Source organism: Limulus polyphemus, unplaced genomic scaffold (genome assembly GCF_000517525.1).
Source record: "Limulus polyphemus unplaced genomic scaffold, Limulus_polyphemus-2.1.2 Scaffold188, whole genome shotgun sequence".
Taxonomy (NCBI): domain Eukaryota; kingdom Metazoa; phylum Arthropoda; class Merostomata; order Xiphosura; family Limulidae; genus Limulus; species Limulus polyphemus.
In genome coordinates, this window is record NW_013665798.1 from 815191 (window position 1) to 821087 (window position 5897).

General features: G+C 32.7%; 1 protein-coding gene across 2 annotated transcripts in view; it reads left to right on the forward strand.

Moving 5' to 3' along the window:
- LOC106478198 (lipoma HMGIC fusion partner-like 2 protein) overlaps positions 1 to 5897 on the forward strand; it is a 55556-nt gene that overhangs the window by 36698 nt on the left and 12961 nt on the right. The window contains exon 1 of one of the 2 annotated variants that reach the window (XM_013938724.2): positions 5067 to 5336. The exons of the other annotated variant lie outside the window; for it this stretch is intronic. The gene's annotated coding sequence lies outside the window, so the exon portion shown is untranslated. Of the gene's footprint in view, positions 1 to 5066; positions 5337 to 5897 lie in introns of those variants that run through there. 2 annotated transcript variants of the gene reach the window in all.

Genomic DNA, 5897 nt, shown 5'->3' on the forward strand with positions numbered 1-5897 from the left:
AACCCAATAACACACGTTGATCAAAGTGTAGATTGAACTGGACCTCCCTTGAACTTAGAGATTAAACAATTTTCGGAATACTAAGTTTATTTATTATATCTGCTATTGTTTGGCTATATAATGTGAAGAGCTAACTAGTGGCCAATGACACTTTTTCTTCTTCACCTATCCAGTGTACAGGTTTTCCTCATAGTGTCTACACAGCACGTTCACACAAACTGTATGTCTGATCTTACTCACTTGCAATATTTTAGTGGTTGGTACGATGGAGAGTGAAATCACAATTATGAACAAAAACTTTTTTTAGTTTTATTTTGTGTTTGAGGAAGTGAAAAAAGTTTATCTGGCCAGTATATGGAGTGTCGTTTTATTGACGTTTAATTAGTAGATTAGTCAAATACTAAACATGACAACTAGAACTCGAACACCCATTATTATTTATCTGTTATGATGGATAATAATAACATGAGTATCACTGACGAAAGATTGGATGTTTTTATATACTAACTTTTGCATGTTTGTCGATTTTCGGGTGTTAAAGTGAAAGTGGTATTAGTGAGATATTTACAAGAATTACAAATTTATTACTTCCGTTTGTATATAGAAAGTACATATATAATATGTGGGTGTGCCTTTATTGATAATAGGAATTTTAATCCTCGATATTATACGAGTTTAAAGTTTAAAACTCTTTCCCTTATTTAAGTAATTATGCGAACAATTCATTTTATATCTGAACATTTACCCTATCGTTTAAGACTTTGGTATTAAAATAGATTATTTCTTTTTTAAGCAAATAAATATCATTTTATTTTAGCACACTTTAACTATTATAGCGGCCCAGCAAAATGTATTAATGAAACCTGAAGGATCTATCAGCTGTTTTCAATAATTCCTGATCAGAAGTAAGCTAATTTTATAGATCAGAACCAATAAATACCCTGATATTAATGAAACTAATTCTACTTAACATGTTGAAAACCCATGAGTGAAATCAAGGGAGAATATGTTACAATATTTCAATCACGCTTACATCTGCTATATGCAGTGACGACGATGCCTTTTCTATCAATACCAAGTCTCATCAGGCTGGCTGGAATAGGACAGAACATAGTAAAGGTCTAAGCGCTATATATCCAAATTTCATGAACAACAACTGTCATAGAAACAAGAAAAACCGAGATTTGTAAAAAATAAAATGCATGAATTCATCAGTTGTGACACTCGCTATTCTACCAAACGATATTTTTATCGGTAAACTTAGCAACAGCGTAAGAGATTGGGTTAGTCTTAAATTCAAATATTAAGTTAACAATGCAAAATAATCTTCATCGTTAAAAAATGTAAAAAATAATAATAATCAGTATAATTAGTTATTTAACAATACAACCAAATAACATGAAACTTACAAACTTACTTTAAAACAAAGTATAGCTCTTAAGATATTTCGATAGTGTTTGAAAATTCAGATATCTTTCCGTTGAAATGTTAATTACAAAAATAATCGGCCTGAAAACGAATTTTTTGTTTAACAACACTTTGCTCAATAGTTTAGTTATGAAATATAAAAAGGCGAAAGCTGTTGTTGTTGTTTTGTCAAATGGAACAATGCACCGTGTCTTAGCCGTGTGTAATAAGATTTCTAATGGCAAAAACAAGTGTATGCTTGTATATGTGTTATCAAGGAGCTTGTCGGATTTAGGCGTTTGAACATCAACATATATCGAATTATCAATCACTATTTGATTTATTCCAGATCTTCATGAATCTGTGACTACTGTGAAATATTTAGCATATCCTGAGCGTAAATATTAGTAGAGTTTACAAGTTTTCACTGTCAATAAATGCATCTCACCATTGACCTAAAATTGCTATTAAAATAGCCAAAACTTTAAACTGTTGTTCTTTTACCCCATTATAGTTGTTTTAATAGGACGTTTAAATCATCGCAATGTTTTAAACGTATCAGTATAGCTTTCCAATGATTTAAAATAAAACAGTCTTAATCTGGCATATTTATAGTTTTCAAATAATAGTTGACTACAAATAAGCACGCCGTAATGCCGAGGACTGTTATTCAACAAGAAATGAATAATCTTTCATGAGATTCTGGCTTTAATTAATCGTACAACATTGGACACGAATTATCTAAGAATGAGAATAAATAATAATTAATGATGTGATACCAACAGCTTTAGGTTTGCAGTAAACAACCTTTTAATACAAGATGTGCCAAAGCGAAGCCCTGGTCACATTGATCTCAGCACGATATAAGAGAACAGCCTCTGGAAAATTGTCATATTTATACTATTGCTAGATCTTGCTGGCATCTTACTTGTGAAAACAACTTTGATATCACCTGTGTTACGTATTAGCATTCCAAATAGCCTGAAATTGAGTTAACTGATAAATTCAAATTTAGTAGTTAAATTGTACTTTGGATTTAGTAGTTAAGTAAAAGCCGATATATTATCAGTTTATGATATTTGCCAACAAGATTGATACACACAGTTTTATTTTTGAATACAAATAGGTTTTAATATACACACAACAATACGATTCACAATAACAATTATTGCAAATAGTTATTATAAACAATGATCTATAAACAAAAGTTTTACAAACTTACAAGCAATATAAAGTCTTCTTTCTAGTCTGGAACTTCCTTGATATCTTATCGAGAGTTTACGATGAGCAAGTTAATTATGAGTTGATGTAGGTACGATTCGCTTAATGGGAAGGTAGCTAGCTTTGTCCTTTCCCACATACGCTGAGTTTTTCCACAGTTGATGTTAGGTAATGTTTTCGTAAAAGTACTAATGTGCGATGGGAACCCACTGAAGTTAAATTATTTGTAATGTTTGAACTTTGTAAATGCTCCTGGTCAAATACCTTAAGTTTTCCGATTGATAAGCGTTATAACAATCACACTTATAGCTTTCGAAGTCTATAGCACACCGACTATAGGGAACTAATAATAGATACTCTCTTTGGCGCGTCGCGTTGGTTATATTTATAGGCGTGTGGAGAGGCTTTCTAGAAATTTCAGTTTTACGCAACAATACAGACGCTAACACAAGTGTTAATGTACATATATTGTTGATTCTTATTCTCGAGAATCTTCTACAACTTTGGAGAATAGGCGGGAGTTTCGCAATACATATCTAACACTATAAGTTATGCATTTTTCTAAATATAAACTTAATCTAAACAAACGTTGATATTAAAATAAATATATATATAATAACAAATTCGTTACACCTGTCTCCAACAAGGCATAGGTGTTAGGTGATGTATATAATACACTTTCTCATGTGATTTGTATAGATTAAATAGCAATTTGAGTCTATCAGCGCATGATGTTAAATATAATAATAACTTTCAACTTAAGTAAAAAAGTGTGAAATCGCACCTTGTGGAGTGTCAAGTATTGATAAAGGAACTATACCTAAAAAGAAATTCACACACATTTCTTGCATGTTTTATTCACTCTCACCCTCAGGCTGTAAAATCTCGCCCCTTTGCTAACATAACGGATTAATTTATACCAAGCGGTTAAAAGTCTAGGAAAATAATAAGGTTAAATATGTGCTGGGGCACTGGAAAAAAATGAAGTTAAAACTGTTCAAGTTCCAAACCAACAGCTTAAACTTGCCATAAATAGTTCCTGAGAAAAAGCATCAGCTAATCTTTTTTTCCCCAGGAGCTACACGTTTCGACATCAGCTAATCTTTTTCCACAGGAGCTACACATTTCGACATCAGCTAATCTTTTTTTCCCCAGGAGCTACACATTTCGACATCAGCTAATTCGAAACGTGTAGCTCCTGTAGAAAAGATTAGCTGAGGTCGAAACGTGTAGCTCCTTATGGAAAAATATTAGCTGGTGTTAAAACGTATGGCACATCTTAATTGATTTTAACTTGAAGATTTTTACTATTATTTTTGTCTGGTGCTTCAGCAGATGCTTAATCTTGTGGGGTATTAGTGTTAAAGTCAAACCATAATCGCACCTTTCATCCAAAATATTTTTATCTATATATCAATGATGTCAGAAAAACACATAGTTTCAAGAACTCTTAATATAAAAGGACAAAAATACTGTAACCCGAGCACTTTCGAAAGGTGGACCTAAAGAAGAAAGGTCTTTCTTGGTTAAATTAACAGTTAAAAACAATCCTCACTCTGGTCAGGATGCTTCATTGGAACGTGAGGACAATCTAAGCATGGTGTAGTCTTTTTTTGAATACATTACATACAAGCTACTAATTCTAATACACGTCTCAAGCTTTCTGAGAAGGGTTTTATGTTTTGAGATGCTACAGAAATAATGAGAAAAATACTTAATATAAAGATATCAAACGATAAAAACCCTATAATCTGGGGGCTGCTCGTTCTGTTGCTTGTTACCGAGTGCGTCGATGACACGTGCTTTCCTCTGTATACCAAAAAAATCTTGTTTAGAAAGCTTAACAAGATATGAAGATCACTTCAAAATTTCTGATATGTTCATCTTAAAGTCAAAAATGTATATTGAATCGTATTACCGATCTTTCGTTATATATTGCACCAAAAAACAACAACAACAACAAAACTGACACCTGTTCGGATGCCAGATTTCCATGTTTGTATGTACAGATCTATAAGTAGGCAAAGAAGAAACTTGGTAATGTGGGACAGCTAGCTGAGAGCTAAATATTGTAAGCATGAATATAAATGAGTAAAAGGAATGGAAAATAAAACAATTTAGATCGATATGATACTGAACAATAAATTAAAGGGAGAAAATAAAGATTGAGAGAATGAAAAAATAGAGGATGATTTTATGAGTGATGATTTGTTTTGTAGGAAGATAGATTTTGAGATCTGAATATGCACTATATTTCAAAAAATAAAGTATAATGGTGCCACAAGTTTATAAGCTAACTACGCAAGTAGTATGCAAGCTGTTGGCTGTTTTACCCCTACACCACGTCTGAGTCAGTCAGTGTGGTCTGCCTATCTCTTATGGCCCAGGTGTCAGGACTACTGTTGCTCACTGCTAGCGAGGTTAATAATATGGTGCGTGTAAAAATCTGCTCGGACAAGACCGGTTCTGTGAAAGAGCGGACGTTCACGCACAGACCTTTATCGTGTAATATACTGCTCTCTTGTTTTTCTGTGTTAGTCTCGTGCAATGTGTGCAAACGGTGGTAACGTGGATCTGATGTAGGACGCAGTTGCTTTGCGTGTAGACCGTTTAACGTTGTGCCTTTCAGTCGTCGTATGATGAAGTTTGATTAAAACCGTACTCGTTAAAAGCTTTTAATAACGAAAATAAATAACACGAGCTTTGGGGTGAGTATCGTCGTGTATTTCATTCAGAAATTTTTAGGCTTAGTGAGTACAAATTGTAACCAATAGTCTAGCACAAAGACTATTCGTATTACACATGTTTACTTTATGTTATTATGCAAGCACTAAACGTGTCCCCTTTTCTTGCTATACACATTTTTCGATTTCCCAACTAAGACACAACGTTCTTCTACGTTTCGTTTTCAGGTCATCTTTTAAGCAGTGATACTAAATCACATTAACTCTCAGAACAACATTAACAATATATGTGTTATTGTAGTTATGACGATTGGTTATCAGTTGTCGCCATGGTTAGTAGCCCATATAAATGCCTTAGTTTAATTATTAGTTAGTTACTTTATTTTCAAACTAATAGCCAATTATTAGTGTTATTTTTTAATTTTTATTTTTAATACTAGATACTAATTACTAGGGGTGCGTATCTCATCATAGTAGTCGATACAATACGTATCTAGATACAGAAGTTTAACGGTTTGTTACAAAAGTTTAACAGTCTTGTCTGTAATTTATTATCTATATTACTAACATTGTCTTATTTACGTA